This window comes from Hippopotamus amphibius, chromosome 2 (genome assembly GCF_030028045.1).
Source record: "Hippopotamus amphibius kiboko isolate mHipAmp2 chromosome 2, mHipAmp2.hap2, whole genome shotgun sequence".
In the NCBI taxonomy this organism is placed as follows: Eukaryota; Metazoa; Chordata; class Mammalia; order Artiodactyla; family Hippopotamidae; genus Hippopotamus; species Hippopotamus amphibius.
In genome coordinates, this window is record NC_080187.1 from 229,771,545 (window position 1) to 229,779,197 (window position 7,653).

Sequence of the window (7,653 nt, forward strand, 5' to 3'; positions counted from 1 at the left end):
ACATTTTTTTAAATTACTAGACAATAATTGCATATCCAGCAAATATATCCTTTAAAAAATGAAGATGAAAGAAAGACATTTCCTTACCTGCAAACCTACAATGTAGGAAGTGTGAAAGGAAGTTTAGGAGGAAGGAAAATGGCATCAGGAAGGAAACTTGTATTTATATTACAAAGGAATAAAGAGTACATGAAACGGTAATACATAAAATAGAAAAATCTATTTTTGATTTGGAAAACATAATATATATCTGAAAATCTAAATGTAAATATTTTAGGCTGTCAGTATGTCAATGACCACTGTGGCTTTCCAATTTTGTGCTTTAAAAAAATTACAGCAGTGTCCTTCTGCCAAGTGAGATTACCATGAGAAGATTGTGGTCTATGAGGAAGCAGGTTCTCACTAGACACTGAATTGGCCATCACTTTGATCTTGCACTTTCAGCCTGAAGAATTGCAAGAAATAAATTTCTGGGACTTCCCTGGTGGCACAGTGGTTAAGAATCCACCTGCCAATGCAGTGGATATGGGTTCGGCCCTGGTCCGGGAAGATCCCACATGCCCCGGAACAACTAAGCCCGTGCACCACAACTATTGAGGCTGCACTCTAAAGCCTGCAAGCCACAACCTTGGAGCCCATGTGCTGCAACTACTGAAGCCCGTACACCTAGAGCCTGTGCTCCACAACAAGAGAAGCCACCGCAATGAGAAGCCCCCTCACGGCGACAAAGAGTAGCCCCCACTTGCTGCAACTAGAGAAAGCCCACACGCAGCAACGAAGACCCAACTCAGTCAATAAATAAATAAATAAATTTATTTTAAAGAAAGAAATGTTTCTGTTGTTTATAAGCAAAAAAGTTACAGTATTCTTTAGACTGTGTATGAAAAAACTGGTCATGAAATTTTAATACATGGCATTTAACTAGAGCAATCTCTGTTAGATCATGCTTCTCCTTTTCTGATTCCTTTGGATAACTTATTAGAATATTATACTAAAATGAAGCAGAAGTATAACAGGTTTATATTAGCATTTAAATAATATTTTGATAATAATTTCTTCTCTTCTTATAATCTCCTTTTGATTTACCCACTCTATCATTCTTCCCCACCCCCACCTCCAGCCAACCTGCTGAGATCACTTTTCCTCATATGTACTTTCAAACTGATAGTTTAAATGAGGATATAAAAAGTGTCAAAAAAATCTAGAGGGGCCTCACTTCGGCAGCACGTAAACTAAAATTGGAATGATACAGAGAAGGTTAGCATGGCCCCTGCCCAAGGATGACATGCAAATTCATGAAGCATTCCATATTTTTCAAGAAAGACACACAGATGACCAAAAGACACATGAAAAGATGCTCAAAATCACTAATTATTAGAGAAATGCAAATCAAAACTACAATAAGGTATAACCTCACACCGGTCAGAATGGCCATCATCAAAAAATCTAACAATAAATGCTAGAGAGGGTTTGGAGAAAAGGGAACCCTCCTACACTGTTGGTGGCAACGTAAATTGGTACAGCCACTATGGAGAACAGCCTGGAGGTTCCTTAAGAAACTAAAAATAGAACTACCATACGACCCAGCAATCCCACTCCTGGGCATATACCCTGAGAAAACCATAATGCAAAAAGATACATGTTCCACAATGTTCACTGCAGCACTATTTACAATAACCAGGACATGGAAGCAACCTAAATGCCCATCAACAGATGAATGGATAAAGAAGATGTGGTACATGTATACGATGGAATATTACTCAGCCAGAAAAAGGAACACAATAATGCCATTTGCAGCAACATGGATGGACCTAGAGATTGTCATCCTGATACAGAAAGACAAATATCACATGATACCACTTCTGTGTGGAATCTAAAAGAAGGTACAAATGAACTTTTTTACAAAACAGAAGTAGAGTCATGGATGTAGAAAACAAACTTATGGTTACCAGGGGGTGGGAGGGAGGAGGGTAAATTGGGAGGCTGGGACTGACATATACACACACCTGTACATAAAATAGATGATGAATAAGAACCTGCTGTGTAGCACAGGGAACTCTACTCAATACTCCGTGATGGCCTATGTGGGAAAAGACTCAAAAAAAAAGAGTGGAGATATGTACATGTATATAGCTGATTTGCTTTGCTGTACACCTAAAACTAACACAACCTTGTAAATCAACCATACTCCAATAAATTTTTTTTAAAAAAAGGTAATTAAGGTAAAATGAGATCACACAGATGGGCCTAATTCCATATGACTGGTGTCCTTATAAGAAAAGGAGATCAGGACCCAGAGACACACAGAGAAAAAAATCACGTGAGGACACTGGAAGAAGACTGCTATCTACAGGCCAAGGAGAGGGGCCTCAGAAGAAATCAACCCTGCTGACACCTTGATCTTGGACTTCTAGTCTCCAGGATTGTGAGAAGACAAATTTCTGTGAAGCCTCCTAGTCTGTGTACTTTGCCAGGGCAGCCCTGGCAAACGAATACACCCTCTGAGATGGTACTAGTCAACAACCGTACGTCAAAAAAAAATTCAGAAGGAAGAATCACACTTATTTCTACCTAATGTCTATCTGCAATTTGGGTTGCAGGCAAATATATTTTTTATTGATGTATTCATAATTATGCTATAATTTTGTATCTCACTTTTTTACTTGATACTATACTATAATAGTTTCCTTTTTATATATATCTGTATAATATTCCATACTTTAGCTTTTCTTGTTTTATTCATTTTTTGATTGCTGGTGATTGAGAACTTTATTTCAGTTTGGACATTTGGGTTAAAGAGTAGGCAGTTTTAATGGATACGTCTGTGTTCATATGTTTTTGGTTTTATTTATTTTTGTGTGAATCGTCTGTTTCTGATATCAGACTGGTACTTGCAATAGTTCCTTGCAACTGAACAATCATTCACATCACAGAGGTTTATTTTTTCAACTTTCTCCCTTTTCTGCTTCTTGCATCTCATCCCCCCAAAGTGTAATCTCATCCATCCCACAGGGTCCAGTACAGATCTTAACCTCGTTATTGAACTTTATCTGAACTTCTTCTCTGATCCTCCGTAGTGCAGGATATATAGTGATATTCAACAAATATGTGCTGACTTAAAATGAAACTGAATCTGGGCCTGGTCATTTACAACTCAATAAAAATTAGTTGAATAACATTATTTTATTGGAAGTTGTGAATATTTAAGAAAATTGTAACAACTTAACCACTAACTTTATTTTCCTTTTTGTGTATGCAAAAGAATATTATATGTTAAAAAAAAATCTAAGTCCAGTTCTAAATGACTTAAAATCTTAAATAATATGAAAGTATTGTGATATAATTTGACATGATTTTTTCATAGTGATACAAAAAATAATGGTATATTTTATCATCTATAGCATCTTGAATTCAATAAGTACATTCTTGAGGTCAGATATGGTGGGAAGGAGAGTGTATCCTCTGGGTATCTGGGAAGTTAGAGAGGAAGACCTAGGGAAAAGGAGAGAAGCACAGAAGTGAGGACTTGGAAGATGCCAAAGGCGGACGTCCAAATGTTGTGTCAGGACAGTTGTGTACATTGCAGAGTTAACACTGAACTGCACAGTCCCTTCCAGGACCCCTCGTGTTCCTTGCGTGCCAGTTCTGTCTTCCCGACTGGCCACGCATTTCGCCAGGGAGAGGTGGTGTCGTCTTCTCCCACAGAGCTGGCAAAGCACTGGAGCTGTCAGTCTCTGGTTGGTGTTTAGTGATTGTGCTTTGTTTCATCTATGCATACACCCATCAGAAAGACATTTCTGTTTTGTACTCTAACCAGAAAGTCAAATTACCCTTTTATGTTTCTGGTCTTGTGAATTAATATGAATCAGAATCTTATTAGTATAGAAAAGATGCTGTTCTTTACTTACGCCCGTCTGCTAACTAGACATCCCACTGACTGCACTCCTGTGCTTACTTACAAATATGTGAATATCACAAAAAGAAACCAACACAACTTTTCTAGTAACAATGTATAAACTGATGTTAACAAAGAAGAAAGGAAACCTTTAAGTTTACTCCTAAATTCTCATGGTGTATACAATCAAAACACCTCAGTCTCCCACATCCCTTTGTAGGGAAAAACCCAGTTCTTCCTACCGTGGGTTTCTTTCCTATGTGTCTCCCTCACTAATCACTCAGAACACTTCACTCTGGTCACCAGCTGTGTGGAGATTTTTCCCACATCGAGCAATTCTCCACGATACCAGCTAGATGGTCTACAATCTCACTCAATTCTGACACCACCTACCTGGACTTAGCATCAGATTGAGGGCTCAGTCCCACAAGACAGCCCCTCCCACCACACTTTAGATGCCAATCACAAGGTCCCCAGGTTACCCACAACTTCTGCCTGAACCTGGCTACAAATCAGAGGTTCCAGTGACTCCCCCCCTCAGGTTTGATTAATTTGCTAGAGCTCACAGAACTCAGGGGAATACTTACTTACATTCGCCACTTTTTTTTTTTTTTTTTAATTTTATTTTATTTTATTTTTTTTGGGGGTACACCAGGTTCAATCAACTGTTTTTATACACATATCCCCATATTCCCTCCCTTCCTTGACGCCCCCCCCTCGATTCCCCCCCACCCTCCCTGCCCCAGTCCTCTAAGCCATCTTCCATCATTCGCCACTTTTTTAAAGGATATGATAAAGGATAGAAGAACAGCCAGATGGAGAGATAAGGCGAGGTCCGGGAGGGCCCCGAGCAGAGGGGTTTCTGTCCCCATGAAGTTGGGGTGTATCACCCTCCCTTACGAATGTGTTCACCAACCTGGGAGCTCTCCAAACCCCATACGTTCGGGAATTTATGGAGACTTTAATCACTTAGGCATGATGGCTCGCTAACTCTCTTTTCAACCCTTCTTTATTCTCAAGATATTGGAGGGTGAGGCTGAAAATTCCAGGCTTCTAATCATGGCTTGGCCTTTCTGGTGGCAAGCCCTCACCCAGGAGTCATTTAGGAGCCCACGCAGAGTCACATCGTTAGAACAAAAGATGCTGCTAGTGGTCTTATCACTTAGGAACTTACAAGGATTTTAGGAGCCCTGGTCCAGGGACCAGGAGCAGAGACCAATATGTATATTTTCAATTATCTCACAGTATACTATACAAATTTATTTTTAAATTTTTTCAAATATTTTAAAAGAGTTTTTAAAACTCAACACGTGAATAGGGAAAAATAAATAAACAGGAGTCTGGGGGAAGAAAAAGCAGTACAGGTGAAGAAAGCAAGGAGAGGACACCCTAATATCCCAATACCGGAACCTAACATCTGATGGTGATGGATCAAGGCTGTTTGTGGATTTGCTCAATACTGACCGTTGTAACCACACTAAACCATTTTGCTCGGAACAGAATGAGACTTTGAAGGAAAGGTCAGTTCCCAGATATCTCATGCATGGAAGTAACCTCATTTTCAATTAAACCTTGTAGGCATGTTCGGGAAATAACACTGTTTTCATTACTCAGTGTACTTTAAAACATGCATTGAGTCAGGAAACAGATGTGATTAAAAGTTTTACACTTATCTGTACTAAAAGTGTCCATGCACTACTGGAGTTTATTTTTAAGCCAATATTCTCTTCATAACAAAATATTTCCGTCAATTTATACTTTTTTAAAATATGGTATTTGCTCTGGAGATTTGTCAAAAGCCTGGAGGCAGATAGAGAGCTGGGAAAGAGACCTCAGAGTGTTCAGAGCAGGAAGGGAAATACGTGTGATGAAATGGAGGGAAGAAATGAAGCTTGTTCTCTGCGAACCTCAATTCAAAATGTCCAAAAACTTAACTCACCCACCCGCTACTACTTCGGAGGAAGAATGAAAAGAAAAGTGGGGGGAGATACTTAGAAAACTAAATTGCCAAGACTTAGAAAACAGCATGGCACAGCCGACAGAACACACACTATGGAATCTCACCTGATCCTGAAGCTCAGCTCCACCAATAACCCGCTAATGACTCCAGGCAACTTACTTAGCCTCTTGGAGACTATTTTCTCATCTGCAAAATGTGTGCATTTAAAATATCTATCTCATCTGGCTGCCAGGAATACGAACGAGTTTTTTCTTTTTTGGCCATGCCACACGCAGGATTTTGGTTCCCCAACCAGGGGTCAAACCCATGCCTCCTGCCGTGGAAGCGTGGAGTCTTAACCGCTGGACCCCCAGGGAAGTCCCGAAAGAGCTCTTACTAGACTCTATCAACACCCCTTTCCTGTGACTTCAGTCTTGTCATCTCTTCAGGCTCCTTCCCTCAGACATTTTCTCAGTCTTATGCTTCTGTTTGTTTAATTGTCCATCACCTCATCTTGGAAACATTGTTGCCAGATGCTGATTAGCGCTTTCCTGAATGATTTTCACGGAGCACAAACTCCATAAATGTTGATAGAATAGGATTACTTAAGAAAAAGCGCCTCCTGCGGTCAAGTAAATCTAGAGAATACTGGGTGAGAAAAAAATTAAACAAGGTTCTTTTAGTAGAGGATTTCTCAGTCTTTAATATACTCACATGCATCACACATCACCAAGAGTGGCGAAGAGTGTGTGGTTTCTCACAAACTTAATTGACATTATGACTCTTTTTTGACGCTAGTATCACCCCCAGAACATTTTTTGGCTATGGGCGACAATGACTGAACTTCTCTTAACGGTGGCCACATCCCCTCTTCCGCCTCACTCCCTACTCTTTGGGAAATCCTAGTCTGAAGTTTCTCCAATTGCCCCCTTGCGACTGTCAACGGGGCCATAAATCGGCTGAGCTAGAACGTGTTCGTTTAGTACAAAAAGCCTTGTCAGTGATCATTAACAAGGCCGGGATGAAGACGGGCCAACGAAACGGCAAAGGCTTTAAAAGAGCGAAGCTCGTTGACGCGTAGGCGCAGGAAGCAGCGGAAACATACGAGGATAAAGGTAGCAGTCCCGGGCGGATGCTAATGGTTACCCATGCGTGGGGGTAAAACGGCACGTGGGGAACCCGGCCTTCCGCTCAGTTTTGCTGTGGACCTAAAGTTGCTCTAACTAATATAGTCTATGTAAAAAAAAACAAACGAGAAAACATAAAAACTAACATAAGGAGCACTCTGACCTTGGGAGAACGGACCACTGGTGCGAGTAAATGTCAGATAAACGTTTTTCTTTATGGCTTTTTAAACCATTTTAAGATTTCTATAATAACCAAGAATTTATATCATTTCATTTATACCATTTATACCATTTTATATCACTTATCTACGTCATGACAACTTAATTATCCTAGTGACAGGATTGTCAATTACTACCAGGTCATCAGTTAGAATTTTGAATCTTGTGGTCTAAATCCCAGGCAGCTTGAGAGATTAGCTAGCAGAACTATTCCAAGTCTTTAAGATATGATCCTGGGATGACATGAAGGGGTAATTCTTCAATATTTTATATTCTGAGTCTTAAAACACAATCCTGAGATGACACAAAAGGGGAATTAATATTTTAAGACTGATTTTAGCTGTCTCAATGTCATTTTATGATGACTGTTTTATATGTGTATACATGTTTAACATGTTACAGCTAATTCATTTCACTAATATTTGATTGAGAGAGTGGAAGAATTTTTCGACAACTTCCCACCCCTCCTAAAT

The 7,653-nt window shown here is 39.8% G+C and overlaps 1 non-coding gene across 1 annotated transcript; it reads left to right on the top strand.

Annotated features, from left to right (window-relative positions):
* The first annotated feature begins 1,207 nt into the window (after positions 1-1,207).
* On the top strand, positions 1,208-1,315 carry LOC130847259 (U6 spliceosomal RNA). Its single transcript, XR_009052042.1, has one exon. It is a non-coding gene; the product is annotated as a U6 spliceosomal RNA (small nuclear RNA).
* The last annotated feature ends 6,338 nt before the right edge of the window (positions 1,316-7,653 follow it).